The 15,489-nt window shown below is 40.7% G+C and overlaps 1 protein-coding gene across 2 annotated transcripts in view; it reads right to left on the bottom strand.

The window, feature by feature from the left end:
* LOC139647102 (myocyte-specific enhancer factor 2A-like) overlaps nt 1-14,394 on the bottom strand; it is an 81,681-nt gene extending 67,287 nt beyond the window's left edge. For both annotated transcript variants that reach the window (XM_071522948.1, XM_071522949.1), the window contains exons 1-2: nt 14,267-14,394; nt 1,565-1,690 (exon numbers count right to left, since the gene is read on the bottom strand). The gene's annotated coding sequence lies outside the window, so the exon portion shown is untranslated. The remainder of the gene's footprint in view (nt 1-1,564; nt 1,691-14,266) is intronic.
* Nucleotides 14,395-15,489: the final 1,095 nt, after the last annotated feature.

The raw sequence follows: 15,489 nt of genomic DNA, 5'->3' as shown, positions 1-15,489 counted from the left end.
CAGAGGAGAGCAGAGGAGAGGAGAGAAGAGAAGAGAAGAGAAGAGAAGAGAAGAGAAGAGAAGAGAAGAGAAGAGAGAGGAGAGAAGTGGAGGGAGAGAGGAGAGGGGAGAGAGGAGAGGAGAGGAAAAGTGAAGAGAGAGGAGAGCAGAGCAGAGCAGAGGAGAGCAGAGGAGAGGAGAGAAGAGAAGAAAAGAGAAGAGAAGAGAAGAGAAGAGAAGAGAGAGGAGAGGAGAGGAGAAGAAAAGAGAAGAGAAGAGAAGAGAAGAGAAGAGAAGAGAAGAGAAGAGAAGAGAAGAGAGGAGAGGAGGAGAGGAGAGGGAGGGTTGTCAGTATTACACTGAACTGCTGTGACATATTAGTTGTACTACTACTAGGCCTACTACTACTACTGCTACTACTGCTGCTGCTACTACTACTAATAATAATAATAATGAATTAAAAAATAACCTTAGTACCCAATAAGTGGGCCAACACACCAAGAGCTATGGGTTGGACTATACTGCCTGGAGAAGTGTGTGTTGGCAGTCAAGCAGAAAGCAAGTGAGAAAGTGACGATGCCCCAGCCATATCAAAGGCAGAAGAAGCCTTCCACAGCATTATTATAGTGACTCTCCTGAAACCTTGTAATGCTTTTCAGAAAAGAAAAATCTCCACACAAATGTTACATACCCATTTTTGGGGAAAAATGTTACCTGTTTTTATTGTTAAATATTCACAGATGGTTACCGCCCGAAATAGCCGAGTTAACGTCTTAATATTCAGCGGTGAGTTTTACTTTCATCTTGGCAGTCGTCTTTGTCAAAGCAGGTGTCATATTTTTCGACTGCCGGCGATCTCATTTTTGGAACGAAGCTCCTCATATTTTCGCTTTAGCGCAGTAGGTAAGGCCCGAGGTTGTCGGTAGGTTTTCGCCGGGTTTAGTGAGATGGCTGTGATAGAGCCGGGGACAAAGTGCATTCTTTGGCTCAGGTCTGGAGACATATTGGACTGCTTTGGTATAATCAAGGCTTAGTTTGAACATAGGACAGAGAGCAAAGCAAAAACGTGTGCTCCGGCCAACAGTGTGTGCTTTACATGCAGCAGGAAAACATTTTCCAGCGATGAGATAGGCCTTTGTTTATTTGCAAATCATGCTCGACTCTCACTCAGAACCATTACGAAAGCACTCACTACTAGAAGGTATTACTCAACACAATAAGCAGATGTAATCAACATTTCAGCCCTACTGCAGCATAAAAATGGACATAAAAGCCAATTTTTATATATTTCCCCTGACCCCTGAATACTATCTGCAAGTAATTTAGCGCCGTATAATGCAAATCAGAACTTTTTCGTAAATATTATTCTGTGTCCTGCTGGGCTGATGGGAGCCAGGTCTAGCTAATTTCAATCAACTCAGTGGTTTTATGACATCGAACCCAAATGAATTAGTAATAGTCATCACCAGCCAAAGAGAAAGGATATGATGTCGAAGTTGGGTTGAAGTTTAAAGAAAGATTGTTGCAAGAATTTAAAAAAATAATAATAATTCAGTGATTCAGCCTTAGAGCTATCAGATATTACCTGGAAATGTTTAGTATCTTCCTGACAGGAACAGAGGAACTCTTCAACCTCCAACCTGGAGGACAGATCCAGATCCAGACCGGAATAGTAGCAACACCACCTCTCGCTTTTGTTTGGTTACAGATTCTGAAAGAAAAAGAAAAGAGTCTTAGTGTCTTGATTTCTCAGCCCTGTTATGATCAGGGTGGGAAACTACCGCCAGCCTAATTATAATATTTTCACATTTTCGCTGTGGTTTGTAACAAAGCACAACATCTGCAATTTAGTGGATACTTTCGCCCAAACCAGTCCAATGTCTTCCAATCCAGTGCCATGCATGCATTATCATTTAGTATGGGTGGTCCCAGTGGGAATAGAACCCCAAACACTGGCAGTGTGAGTGCCTTGCTCTAGCCATTAAATTATATAAGACCATGTAAGTAATCTTATATACTCAACCAGCCACTTTGGTAAGAAACCAACCATCGTTTGGAGTCCTATCCTATTCTAAACATCTAATGCCCTATTTTCTAACCTGGTATCCAGCCCCTATGAATCACAGTTTTCAGCACTCTTCGATTTTTCATGGCGATTCATAAGGGTTCTGGACGCTAGCCTATAAAAAGCGTCTGCCAAATGTGAAATTGTAATTGTATCCGCCGGCAGTTATTTCGGACAGATACTGTCCGAGATACCTCACTGGCTGGTCGATGTAGGCAGAACTAATCTACTGATGACGCCATTACAGAGCGCAGCAACCATAGCAACAACAACAACAACCAACATGGCAGCAGCACCGGAAAAGGAATTGGATGATAGCAAGCTAGAGTTAGCGATTTCATCAGTCCTTAAAAAACGTAATGGCATCGATGAATTAAAACAGGAACAATCCGTGTGTTTAAAAGCCTTTTTAAGAGGTCAGGATGTATTCACCGTGCTTCTCACCGGCTTTGGTAAGAGCTTCATTTACCTGCTCGCTCCTCTGGTAGCTACAGAAATGGGACTGCCGAATCCTCTTGTTATTGTCATTTGTCCATTGGTCGCTCTTATGGAAGATTGAGTGAAAGAGGAAGCAAAATTTGGTATTTCTGCCTTGCGACTTGGAGTGGACTCCGCAAAGGAAATACAGGAAGAACGAGGGACGATCCAGTAGTTCGGGGGCCAGGGTGCTCGACGACAAGTGGCAACAAATGACGACAAATGATATCGTTGCCGACGGTTAAGGATCGGTTGCTTGGAATTGTCGACGAGGTCCATCTCACTCAAAAATGGTATGTAGCCGACAACAATAACACACTGTTGTCTTCACAGGGAAGTGAATGCCGCCATGATTGTTGTTGCTATGGGGCACCTCCAGATTACGTCAATCTGCTTTGCTACTGTGGTCAAAGAGTTTGATCATTGAGAACTAACAGCAACCAATCGGTTGGGGCAAGAAATTACATCACCGAATCAGTGGTGGATAGGCTTGCGTCCAGAACCTTATGAATCGCCATGCAAATTCGAAGAGTGCTGAAAACTGCGATTCATAGGGGCTGGACACCAGGCTACCTATCTTCATGCTGGCATAGACACTGTGGCACTGTGACCTTCTGCTGGCAAAATGTTGGCACAAGAGAAATACTTCTTCCACTATCTCATCCACAACTGCTTGTAGCATGTGTGCAGGCCTTCCCTTTCGGTTGGTTAAATCCCTATAGCCAATCTGAAGGCAGCAGTACAGGTTTGTGCGCTCCATCTGTAGGCCCGGTGCGCATCTTCCAAGAGCTGCACAATTACACATGCCTCATCCAACGAGGGTACCTTGATTCAATCTTGCACAACGAGCACCAGGCCCGTGCAAAATAAGTCCAGGATGGTTGGCTAAAATTTGGCAGGCTATTCCGCACAGCTTGTACACAGTGCATAACCTCAGGAGTAGAGAGTGGAGACGCACTGGACGCAGTAGATCACAGCGCTCCATTCCGAAGTTCTCTCTCCAGTCTACTTCACTGAACTCCCTCAGGACCACCCGTTCCAACCAATCCTCACTGTATCCTCATCCAAAAACACCGGGTTGCCAGGGTGCAGCAACTGCATGCGGTGTCTCCTTCTTTCCAACAGGTTTCCCAAAACTAGCACCTGAAGCGTTGGGCCATCACGTGGTAGAGCAGAATCATGGCTGTAGTCTACTCTACAGGTAACTACAGGCCGGTGAAATACTGAAAGTGGCTGGTAAAATTTTAGATGCTCCAGCCTCTGTGGAGAAACATGTTAGTTTCCTGCTCTGGTTAGGAAAAGAGAGCAGTGATGTTGCAGCTTTCTGCTAGTTTTATTACGGAGATTAAATGAGAGCAGTAATTCACTTCTTAAGAGGACTTCTCCCATAGAGAGCAGACTGCTATTTTCCTCAACTGAGTCATCACACACACACACACACACACTCTCACAAATATGTACGCACACACATACACACACACACTATTGTTTGTGTGAAGGCCATCTGTAATGAATGAAGCCATCATGCTGGATGTGATGAAACCTTCAGCGAAAATACGATAATCGTTTTTTCCACAACAGATATGATGTCTGCATAATCATATCAGATGGAAGAAGGATACTCCGTACCGGTCGTGAAAACTTTGATTTGAAGATATAAGCTCAATAGATGGAACTGAACTGAAATGAGCCCGTGCTCCTCTATAATCACATCACTCTGGATGTTAGCCTCGGCACCGACGAACAACAAGCACAAGCCTCCACAGCGGAGAGTCAGCTAAACTTAAACCCGTCTTCTTTGCTGTGTGTGATACGGCATGTCATTGGTTCAGCCAGGCGTCGCCGCAGCTAATCAAAGTGGATAAGAAATGCCTTAGTCCACACAGGAGCAGCCTGCATTAGCCACAGTAAGCCATGTAATTGACAGGAGAGAAAAAAAAAAAAAAAACTCAGTCAGTCGGGGGGGATTGGAAATAGCCTCTCAATAAAACACACACACACACACACACACACACACACACACACAGTGCAGTCTCTATTTCTTCAACATGTGGTGCTAAAAGAGAAGCCTGTCTTTCTTCAGAAGTGTTGCTATTTCTGTTTACCACAAGGCCCCAAATATTCTATCATTAGGAAAACACGGAGGGAAAGGAAAATACCATTGGGAAACACATGGACTCGTACAGCCCAACAAAGGAACCTATCTGACAGGGAGGCCTAGTGGTTAGAGACTGTCATGGTCTGACTCTGTCAACAGCCATGTATCCCTTAAGCCAGAGGTTCTCAACGCGGGGTCCGGGGACCACCAGGGGTATTTGAGCGTGTTCCAGGGGGTCCCCAGCAAATTGATGAATCGTTAAACTTTACCATCATTTCAGTTACTAGAAGTAGAGAATGTAGAAGAATGACTGTTTTGATCATAGTTTCTCTGTTATCTCTCTACGTACAATACAGATAGTCATGGAATTCTGGACAAAATCATATCTAACAATAAAAATATTCTCAGATTTGAGTCAGAGAGACAGAATCTCATCAAATGGGGGTCCGTGGCTCTAATGTGTCATAAATTAGGGGTCCTTGATATGAAAAAGGTTGAGAATCACTGCCTTAAGCACTACCTGCTCCGTCATTGTAAGCCGTTTTGGATAACAGCATCAGCTAAATGTAGCTTTAACTTAAAGTAATAATTCACAACATTTTATATAAATATGTTTTATTCTCTATCACTGATTACAGTAATAGAGTAATAACAATAGTGATAATAGCTAGTTCATTAAAGCTTTTACATTTGGTGTTCTAAACACCTGGTGTCTAACCCCTTGTTCAACTGTACAATATTCCATATCTGATTGTTCCAACTCTTTCTTGAAGCTCTAGCTGCTTATATTGAATGTAATATTCAAATACAAGACGCCATGTTTTTATGGCTGCACCATTACATCAAATGCAAAAAATGTAGATGTTGTGCATCATTTTCTACACGTTTCCCTGTAATTCAGCATGATATATTTGGTGTCTTTGGAAAACTTGTTATCTTGACTAGAATTTAAAATAAAGTTCTGTGGGTTTGAACAAAGCTTGGCCGTGCAACCTGCGATGGAGACAAAGATGGAGACAAAATCCAAAACCATGGTTTTCCTGGATTACAGGTATAATGTGGTTGTGATAGGGTAAATGTATACATTGTTGTGTTGCTTGTTGAGATTGAAGAGGATGTTGGAAATGACTGGGTGAGGTGTTGTTGGCTACATACAGTAAGAGCCCACTTTACTCTCACCACTGTTCCTCTAACATCTCCAATCCAGGTTTCTGCGTAGTTCCACATAGATTTGGGGGAGTTGTTTTGTTTTTTGTACCATTCTCCTCTCTATTGAGTTTTAATGTCATCCGGAGGACCAATGAGGACCAATCTCTGTCATATTGTATTCTCTCTTAGAAGCTCCTTGAGGTTTCTTTGACTCACCCACACAGTTTCAATTTCTTCTTTTCAGTTTATATCATTTGTATGCATTGAGCTAACTCTAAACAGAACCTGGACATACAGGGCATGGCCATTTTCTCCTGCTAAAGTCTCTGAGGGTCTGGTGCGTGGCTCTTGATGTGTGATTTCATGAAGCTCTCAGCCCACTCAGTAATCACACTGGCCCTCATTTATCAGTCTAACGTAGAAACCAGCACAGATCCGAGCGCAGAAATCATCTTACGACAGGGTTCACGTGTGATTCATGAAACGTTCATATCTCGCCGATCACAGCGTAAGAATGATCGGGCGTTGATAAATGTGGCGGCTGAAAACAATTGTCATTTAAATATCACGCCCCTAGATATTCTCAGTTTAGAGTCCGGATGGGTCATGATTTTCAAATTTTCGAATAGTCATTAAATTATAAAAAATCGAATAGTTTATGTGACTATCGTCCTGTCTTGGGGGGGTGATCTTCAAAGAATGGTCGAATAGTTCCCAATGAATATTGAATAGTATTTTTGCTTGAAATGCCCATCCCTAGTTTAGAGGCCTCGCCCCTAGAGTTTACGACATGGAGAGGCGTAATACGTCCAAGAAGAGAAACTTCTCCGACCTCGAAATAGAAACTCTAACCTCCCAAGTCCAATTGAACCAATTAGTTCTATTTGGCAGCCTGAAATGTGGCATCAAAGAAAGTCGGAAAAATGCAGTATGGAAAGAAATCACTGCTGCGGTCAACAGCATTGCTGTTGACAATCGAACTCCAGCTGAGGTTTGAATATTTAATTTATACATCCGTGATATGTATAGCCTATATATATAATAGTAATAGCGTGAATAAGTGATTGTTGTTGTCAATCTTACAAACAGGACATCCTACCCTATATTGTGGTGTATGTTCCCAATTTATGGAGGGTGTCAGGTTTAATTTTGGTAGACTGAATGAAACGGTCTTTTAATGCAAGCCTAGTACCCCTTCTTAAGTAAGTTGTAAGCTTGTTTCCAACAGTCACCAATAAACTTTAACGACATGCTTCATGTCCTGTTAACAGTTTTAAACAAGGGGAACATATCTGGGTTTGGAAAAATGAACAAATATCTTCATTGGATATACCTACTCACAGACCAGTAATCCAATCTGAACATGATTAAGCCAATACTCCAACTATGGAAAATGTCATGTAAGTGTCCTAGGTTGATCTCAATCAGAGAAAGGTCATAATTGTAATAATAAAATTGTAATAATAAAAGCCAAACCCGGTTAACACACCTACATTTCTGCTCAATATTTCCATTTGTTTGGCCATAGAAACACCACACTCTGATAGTCTTGGTCATCTGAAAATGCATCAGCACAAACAACAAAACATACCAAAAAAAAAACCCTGACAAAATGTCCTCATATATTTCGTCTGATATGGAAATGGCTGAAGGCTGGATCTCCTTGTGTCACACCCTTCTCTGAGTAAACTAACCCGACTATCAAATATATCCATGTAATCCCGGGTTATCAGGGAAATCATGTTCTTACAAACCATGGAAACACTGTGCATGTAATTGCACTGTGCATGTAATTGTACCCACCATCCACAAAGCCTACTGTGCGATGAACAATAGTTGTCAATGCAACCCATAATAGAAGCAGTGATGTCCCTTAAAGCATTTAGCGACAACAAAAAGTTCCTGTTGAACTAATTCGATCATGCCAGACTTGGGCAAAAGGGTCAAATTTTCAAACTTGAAAAAAAAATTCATTATAATTAAAATTTAATTACATTATTTATTCTGTCTTGAAAACAATATGTCCATCTCTGAGGCTGTTTGTAATGAATAACCATACCAAGTTTCCTTCCAAAAGGAGATTGCCACCATTAGAAGAATGTGACACCTACTCTGACAAAATGACTGCTGGCAAGAAACTGAAACCCATGATTATACATAGTTACAAGTTACTGACTCTTGAGCCATTAAAGGGGCATGAGGTAATCTATGACTTTTATCAACCTCTATTGGTGACCAGTAGGAATTGGAACAACATTGACAAGACTCTAACACAGCCTCCCCTCCTGTCCCCTTAAAGTCACATTTTCCCAATGTAGTGGAGTGAGCTAGCTAATTAGAGATCGAACATAAATGTCTAGTGAAGAGGAAATATATCACCAAGCAAAATACTGGAATAATAATACTGCTTTGTCATTTGGTCTTGGGGACAAGGCTCTTTAGCTTTTGTAGCTGAAATGTATCACTTTCTCGTCGCACTGTCCTCTATTGGGAATGCCAGTAGGTGATGGAGTCAGGTGTCTTTAATCGGTAGGGAGTTTCTCTCCAAAACAGAGTACGGACTGATAAGTGACTTTTGAAAGACCTGGCCAAGAGTCATTGGCATTGATCAACAACCCTATCAACAGGTATATTATGGTCATTTTGTGCTACTGGGCAGTAAAAACTTTACTTATGTCACCTTTAACTAACATAACTGTAACATTTTAGAGGATGTGATCTTCTGTGTTTTTGAAATATTGAGCATTGAAAATCAGGTAATTCGTGAATACTGTCCTCCATTGGTTTCATAATATCCCAGGCTAACGGATATCAATAGAAAGGACAGCACAGCATCTTCTCCAGTATTGTGCATATCTGCCATTTAGGGAACACTGAAGCGCCTTACAGTGCCATGAAATCCAAACCAAGAGGGCGCAACCCACCCCCTTGGTGCATCCCAGCTAAGATTTTAGCTATTGATTAACATTTAACCTAAATCTTGTAAACTGGTCTTTTTATGTCTTTCCTGATTATTTCTTATTTTCTGTTATCTTGTGTGTCATAGCTGTAGATGTACAAAGTATGTGTGTTAACCAATAAAACTTGTGCACAGGAATCTGGCTCATACGTGTTGCATTTATGGAACGCCTGAAGAATGAATTCCTTCAGATTAATTAATTGAATGTGCTATGTTGAAATTGCCTCTCTAGCAGTGTTACCCCAAAATTGACGATGACTATGCTTCATCAAACACATAATATTATAAGCAGACAGACGGAGGGACGGACGGACGGATGGACGGACGGACGGACGGATGGAACAGGGTGAAAACATAAACCCATCCTACTCCGTTGGCAGAGGTAAAAATATAAATAAAAAATTGGCTGCTGAAAGAAAAAGATATATAGTATATTAATATAATATTACATATATATGTGTAATATCATATATATATATATATATATATATATACACAGTATATATATGTGTGTGTGTATATATATATATAACATAATATATTACATATATTACATAACATATACATATTATTAATTGGATTGGATTGGATTGACATACTGAACCCAGTAAGAGATAACTAACTGGAGATGGGAGAGTTCTGTTATCCCATATGCTCTCTGTGGTCTCAGCAGTCTGACAGTGTGACAGTGTAACCATGACCTGATTACCTGTCTCCTGAAGCCTGTAATCACTAAAGCCAGCAGACAGGCCCCATCAGCCCACTGACAGGGAAGATAATTGAAGGTGATGCTACATGCTGCTAACCCTGCTAATGAAATATGAAAACAAAGCAGAGGGAGAAGGCAGTGGGGTTTCCAAGAGGCCTGGAATCCAGAGCAGGAAGACTAACATTTTTTGTCATTTTGGTAAATTCTGAAATTTCCCAGCCACATTTACTATTTTACCAGAAAACTAGATGTTTAGAATATGACTCCAAATGATGGTGCGAACCCTGCCAAAGTGGCAGGTAGACTACTTTACTTACATGGTCCATGATGGTTTGTTATCTGTAGAATAAACCAACTTACCAGACACAGAGCAGTATTTGGCACCTGCTCATTTCCCAGCCTGCTATTGCAGAATCTGTCTTACTGAACTCTAGAGTTAAGGCCAATGTCCACTGCCTCCGTCTTGTGTGCACTGACGTGATGTGACTGCCATTAGCCAACGTGACGTGAGTCACATTGACACAGATGTAATGTCTACCAGCAGCAGAGCAACGACAGCCAGACTTCCTCAGTGTTTTTAGTTATTTATCTCAGTTATGGGAGAGCCATCCACCAAACAGGATGTAGGTTTATTTTAAATATTTCAATTGGTCTCCCCTCTCAGTTTTTGTTTCGGTCAGTGGCTTAAGGAAACTGAACTCTTGGCACGTATAGGCCCTTTTCACAAACATGGTTGCCGTACTTTCCGGCAGGGTATAGCTTGGTTCTCACCATTGCCAGCAATGTTAAAAAGGCATCTTTCTGTCACCCATAACTGTCTGTGATCACTTCTTTTGCGTTTCAACATAATGTATAACACAGTACAGGTACATTGGCATATCTTTCTGCTTCTGTTGTCAGATGACTGCGCAAGTATCTGTGATCAAGCTCACGGTCAGCCTTTGGGGATAACTGCGAGCTGGATGGATGCTAGATGGCTATTCCATTACTAGCGTCCCTTTGGAGCTAACCGTGAGCCCCACTCTAAGCCAAAGATCCTTATCCAACTCACTGTTAACAAAAACGTCATTTAGCGACAACTTCCAAACGCCTGCTTCTTGGTGGCTCAAACTTACATTGAGTGTCCTTGGGCTTAGTATCATGTACATGCCACCATAAAAGTTTCAATAAAGTCTTACGTTTTTGCAAAACACAGCTTTTTGGAGTCGGGAGCTACTGCTAATGCTACCATGCTGATGACATCGACTGCATGCACAGGTTCACGTCAGCGTCATCAGCGTGGTACGCTCACGAAGCAACATCTCAGTAAGCGTTACATGACTGACTGACTGACTGACTGACTGAATGCATGCCCTGAATTTTCCGTGTGATGCCCTTGGCTGCACCGTGGGAAAAACCTGGATTGTTCTCCGATTATATCTCCAGGCTACTTTGCTGTACGTAATGTGTAAATTGGCTTACTGAGCAAGCAAACTGAATGGACTTATCTTACTCCCAGCTCCTTTTCCTTTGACTTTAATGTTCTGTAGTAGTCACTCAACCAATTGTTATTACATAGTTATCACATAATTATTACAACGTTATTACATTCCTATATATTTATGTTTATTCCTGTGATTTGTCTAATTATTCTCTTTTGTCTTAAATACCATAACAACATACATTAAAGGGGAGGTATCCTAGGATGTGGCAATTCTTAGTATTTATGGTGATTTTGGTACTTGGAGGTGTGAAGTAATCACAGTAAAAAAATTGAATCAAATTACTATGCCGTTTCCACACAGTCCCCTTGTGCAAGCCAGTCAGATTTTGCTCCAGTTTCTATGTAGACACTGGACTGTCTGAAATCGACCAATCAGCGCTAAGAGGAGGGCGGCCTTCCAGAATGGCCAGCCAATCAGATCAGTAGCTCATTAGCATAGAAGCTGTTTATATAAAACTACCTGTTTTCTTGTAGGTGGAAAACAAACACTGGGAAGTGAATAGCTAAGGCTATAACTAAACGATTTTTACTGAAAAAAACTTAAAAGATAGACATTTTATAGAGACCAGGTAATTATATAAAATTGCTGAAAAAGCAAATGATACCCGTGCTTTAATGTAACTTCAACCAAGATTGTTTTAAACTACAAACTCTCTGCAACCCCCATCCTGTAAAGGACAATTCTGGGTTTTTGCTCATTTTCTGCCTAGACTTTTTGTTTTACACCACTGTAGATCTTTTTCAGTGCTTTTATCACATTATGACATATCTGCTATTTTTCACTCATCTTAGTTGTTTTTAAAAAGTAAATATTTTGACACTAATTCTAATTAGTCTAATTATTACAAGTTACTCCCAGTAAAGAAGAGTGTCAATTTTAAGCCATAATTATGTAAAATCAAGCCTTAATTTCCATTTAATTTTACAGACTACAGCTGCTAACGTAACCACAGAACGTAACGTCGGTTGAAAATTTTATTTTGGAGAGGAAAACGTGGAAATCAGAGAAGCAGAAATGCCCCCTCCTGTCTCATCTCGGCTCTCGCAGTGTTCCTGAATGCACACGTCAACATAAACGGTGACTTGAAACGGAGGTTCCTTCAAAATATAAAAGTTTATAGCCTGATATGAATGTAGTGATGCAGCTTTTCAAAACGTGATCGTTGGCTTCTCATGTACAGTGATGGATTACCTACTGACTGAAGTAGAAAGAAGATACTGTTTGGAATTGAATGGGAGTGAATGAGCCCACAAGAGGTAGGCTATGGCAAAACGGCATTTAGAAAAAATATGAGCAGTTGGACAAGAGTACAAACAATGTACTAAAGCCGCAATAAGCGAAATGTTCTGACCACTAGAGGGTGACAGAGGCTGCAACGAATTTGTAAATAAAGCCATACGCCCACTGCACTACGGAGGCCAACCAAGGACAAACATTGCAAAGCACTGTACATAAACGCTAACAGCTAAGCTTTGCCAGGCCTTTCCCCCGCTGAAGGTCCCATGTCCCACAATGTCAAGTGAAGAAGCAGGTACCAAGTTTGCTAGTTTAACAAGTTTACTCCTTCACTTCATCGATTCCACCATTATGAGAAAATTTTCTGGAATGGAGGGAGTGAGAGGTGCTTTTAAGCTAAAAAATATTTAAAAATTTGGGAAGCTACTGGATGGACCGGGAGCAGCTTCGTTCCCTCCCCAGTCTTTCCTGTCTCCCTTCACTACAGACTATCAAATAAAGAATATATAAAAAAACATATCGAAAACAAATAAATGGAGAACTGAAGAACTATCAGTAATTTTAAAAGGGCCTGTCATGCCTCTAAAATGTGGTGATGTACATGGGGGTTAAGGGGCCCATTCCCCTTAGGCTCCCCCTATACATTTAGAAGGCGTGTATAGATTTCCATTATGAATTGTGGAGACTTTGGCTTAATGGTAGTAATTTCCAAAAATATCTTTTTTTGTGGTAAAGTGAGGTGTAACATTGTATTGGCATTTTGTTACAGATACATACACTGATAAGAATGTCACAAGTAGAGCTGACTTTGCATCAAACCCTTTAAGACCATTGCTTGCAAAAGGAGTCATCTCTCTGTATATGAGATATTGACTGATATTGCATTTTCCAATGAAACCCTTTAAATACACATATCCTGGGCATTCTGTGTTACAGTAAATAGCTGTATGGTACGGAGCCCCCAAAGTCCCAAAAGGTGATATTTTTTTATCTTGTGCGCACAAGTTATTATCTTGTGCGCACAAGATAATTAACTTGTTCCCACAAGATAAATATCTTGTGTGCACAAGATCCATATCTTGTGCGCACAAGATAATAACTTGTTTGCACAAGATAATAACTTGTGCGCACAAGATAAAAAAATATCACCTTTTGGGACTTTAGGGGCTCCGTAGTATGGCTATACTATACAGCTATAATTTCTTTTGGCTTTATATCGAGACTGTTGGAATATACTGACAAGTCCCATACCCCAATGAAAAATCACTATAACAATCCTACAGGCCTTATAGTGCGTCTATGATAGTCAATAGTGAGTTTATAGTGACCTTATTGTACTTTTTGGTATGTTTTATATCCCATGGTATCACTGTAATATTGCTATAATAGTCGTATAGTGACATATAGTCTGTCTGTGGTACTCAATAGTAATTTAACCTTATCATACTTTATGGTATTTCTTCATGTCCTATGGTATTACTATAGGATTTTCTGAGGTATATTTTAAAGTCTACTGTGATATTTGTGTGGTATCTAAAATGTATTTATCACAGCATTATTTTAAAAAGAAAGGAAATTTTAAACTGTAAATGTAAACAACCATATCTCAAGGGAAATTAATCTGTTAAAACGTGCATTGCAATAATACTTTATTAATACTGTTCCTCCAGTGGTTTAATTGCCATTCCCTGTCACTGTTACTGTAGAAATTCGTCAATACACTGCAATGGAAAATGCCTTTGAATGGGTATAGCCAGTCTGCCTCTCACTCAGTTGATCAAAGTTTTATAATCCACTCCATCAAGGCACTGCTTCTCACAGCATGTACAACGCGCGCGCGCGCACACACACACACACACACACACAGCGCTCGCCACGAAGCGTTAGCCCTGAGCAACACAAAACCATAACAAAAACTAATTCCTGTCTAAAATACATTCGCTTACATTCTACTCAGGCTGCAAGGTCATACAGGCGAAGTTAGTTTGTTAACCAGAACATCGCAACATGACATGAAGTGTTTGCCTCCCCTCCCTCTCTGCCCCCATGTCCAGGAAAGACAGACAGTGAATGTCTCACATATGAAGACAGATGTGTTTTCTCCACTTACCCCTCTCTCCCCTCCAAGTGCTTCCCTCGATAGACAGATAGATAGATATATAAATATATATTTGCTTCTATCAAAGTGTCTACGGCAGACAGGCAGGCTGATACTCGTCCGCTATTTTTAGGAAACTGACAAACTCAGAGCAGCAAGAGGCTTGGCTCCGCCCTCCCGTGTGTGTGTGTGTGTCTGTGTCTGAGAGAGAGAGAGAGAGAGAGAGTAGCCTAACCTTAACCACTTCAGATGAAAGTATTGACAACAGCGCGTAAGTCACTGTAACAGTATAACATTATTACTACAGTATTAATCTGGGATTTAATATTCATATATCAAAACGTGGAGATGTCAGAGTGTTCTGCTGACTAATACTACACAGCATGCGAGTCGCCTTTTAAATACAAGCCCAGTATAATAACTGATCCATTGATATTTGATGTTATGAGGCGGCGGTTCGCCTGAAGGAAGAAGAGAGCTCGTGACTGAAGATGTGTTAAGGGGAGGAGATCCACTGACGCTCGAGCCCTTGAGCAAGGCACTGAACCGCCAACTGCTCCAGTGCTTCCCCCTGGTGGCCATCAGAAGAAGACATGTGGTTGATAATTTCATATTATGCACCATATTTGTGGTTCCAATTACTCAATATACAGGTAACTGTGATAACCAGAGAAGCAGTTATGTGAATGACTGATAGAATGTATATTGATCAATTTCCTCAAACCAGTAATCGCTTAAAGTAACATATTACGTTTTGATTATTTTCCCTTAATTCATGCAAAATCCCCTTAAAATTAATTAAGGTAGTTATTAATGGAGGAGATCCCATCGAAACCTCCTTAAACACCCCTTTGATGTTTGACTGCTTACTTTCTAATATAATGAAAAATTCAGGGAGACAGACGAAGACAAAGACAAAGATTAACCATCATCTAGTAAATTAAAAGACAGTGTTTCAATCCAAAACTAAATCAATGCACTCTTACGATTATGCTGTAATGTCAGCATAACCGATAAAGTCATGCACACAACAAGACCACAAACACACATAAAAGTTTGACTTATGTAAATGACTGCAGTGGCTCAGTGCGTCTCGGTGCGCTTACTTTGAAAATCCCCGGGGTTGGTTCCGCCGCCTCTGCTTCCTTTTACATAGTTTCATCCCGTTTCATCCCCGAAGTGTGTAAAAGAAAAATGAGCGAAGCGTTAACAGTTATGAATTATGTTCATTATTT

The sequence above is a fragment of the Centroberyx affinis genome, unplaced genomic scaffold (assembly GCF_046629955.1).
Source record: "Centroberyx affinis isolate AG114_WGS23_722 - 3 ecotype Tasmania unplaced genomic scaffold, CSIRO-AGI_Caff_v1 ptg001047l_1, whole genome shotgun sequence".
In the NCBI taxonomy this organism is placed as follows: Eukaryota; Metazoa; Chordata; class Actinopteri; order Beryciformes; family Berycidae; genus Centroberyx; species Centroberyx affinis.
Note: the sequence above shows the minus strand (reverse complement) of the source record. Positions and strands in the feature narration are given on the sequence as shown.